Source organism: Trachypithecus francoisi, unplaced genomic scaffold (assembly GCF_009764315.1).
Source record: "Trachypithecus francoisi isolate TF-2019V2 unplaced genomic scaffold, Tfra_2.0 Lachesis_group18, whole genome shotgun sequence".
NCBI lineage: Eukaryota > Metazoa > Chordata > Mammalia > Primates > Cercopithecidae > Trachypithecus > Trachypithecus francoisi.
In genome coordinates, this window is record NW_022681463.1 from 60,757,475 (window position 1) to 60,759,111 (window position 1,637).

Below are 1,637 nucleotides of genomic sequence, written 5' to 3' on the forward strand. Positions count from 1 at the left end.
AGCAATATTAGGCAATCAATTGATAGAAAATACAGAGGCAGAGAAATATGTTAAAATATTTCTTGGGAATATGTGAAAATTATAGAATCTTAAATACTTTGCAAGTAAAATGGCCCAGTTACATTGTGCAATATAAGATTGCAGGAAAATAATAATTTATGGATGGGACCTATAATAACAAGGACTTAAGGTCTATAACCATGCTCCCCAAAAGTTAAAATCAAACCTAGTATTTAAGAATACTTCTTGAGTTATTAAACTGTAAAATAAGGCAGAGCATGATTACCATTAAATATGGACAATGATCACAGCAGGGCTGTGAGGTTTTGATTGAGATCAGGCACGTTGAGAGGTTCAGTAATGTCTGGAAAGACTATTTATTGATAAAAGTGGTAGTTACTAGTTGAACATATAACAATTTATTAAGTTGATCATATGTTTTAATATTTCTCTGTACTATATTTTACAGTAAAAGAGCTTTTCATCAATAGCACTCAGGGAAGTAAATTGTATAGCTCAGAGAATCTTTAGTAAAGCTGATGATCCAAGCTTAACAATGAGATGAACCTTAAGATTCTTAGTATTTAAAACTTTAGCCAATAACACATCACAGGAACTGTCAACTCAGGACACTGCTGCAATAGAACTGCCATTGTCATTGTCACTGTCACAAAGCTGCTTGACAATAGAGTCCATGGCTGGCCTTGCTGACACTCTTTTTGTTGGCACTGTCTCTAGATTTAGAATCCTTGGTAGCAAAGTCTGACTGGTCAAGCCTGCATCACAGCCTGTGTACCTTATAGTTCCTAGGGGAGAATAAAAATTAACATCTATTCTTCTGAGATATTATCTTCTGATGTAGAATTCAGCCCTGCCTCCCTTGAATATTTACCCTGTGAAAATCCTCTAATTAAGTAATGAGTATAAAGTTTTGGCTCCAATATCTACATCAGGAGACAGTTCAGTCTTCATCCATTTTCTGTTGCTTGTTAAAACAATCCTGGAAACTGGGCAATTTATTTAAAAAGGAATTCATTTCTTACAGTTTTGGAGACTGAGAATTCTAAGAATGAGGGGCTGGATCTGGTGAGAGCCTTCTTACTGATGGGAACTCTCTGTGGTGTCCAAGTTTTATTTCCTTTTGTCTTTTCTTTTTCACACCAGATAGGTAATATACTGATATCATAGCAAGGATTTAGGGAGCCAGATCTCATATGAGCATGAAAAAACAACAGTCATATTTCTGAACTACAAATGGATCTCAGCATGAGTTATAGAGAATATTCAAACCATAGCAAGACCTAACAACTTCTATCTCTGTGTAGTTTATTAAACTAGTTTAAAAGGAAATAGAGAAATTATATAGAAGTGTAATAGTTTTAGAAGATGGATTTGGTGATATAATAGCAAATAATTAAAGGATTTTATTAATCTGGTGGCCATAGCACTTTTTTCTGGGAACCGAAAGTATTAGATTAGATCAAGAGGAAAGCCAACATTAGAGGAACAGAGATCAACACAAATGGTGGTCCTGAGGCGGGATAAAATATGCGGTGAAAAGGGTATCTGAGATGATACTAGGATGTAGGTAAAAGCCAACCCAAGGCCTTGAAGTCTGCATTATGCTGACTCTTTTT

At 35.1% G+C, this 1,637-nt stretch overlaps 1 non-coding gene across 1 annotated transcript; it reads right to left on the reverse strand.

Annotated features, from left to right (window-relative positions):
* Window positions 1–1,158: 1,158 nt before the first annotated feature.
* Window positions 1,159–1,260, reverse strand: LOC117063777. Its single transcript, XR_004429067.1, has one exon. It is a non-coding gene; the product is annotated as a small nucleolar RNA U13 (small nucleolar RNA).
* Window positions 1,261–1,637: the final 377 nt, after the last annotated feature.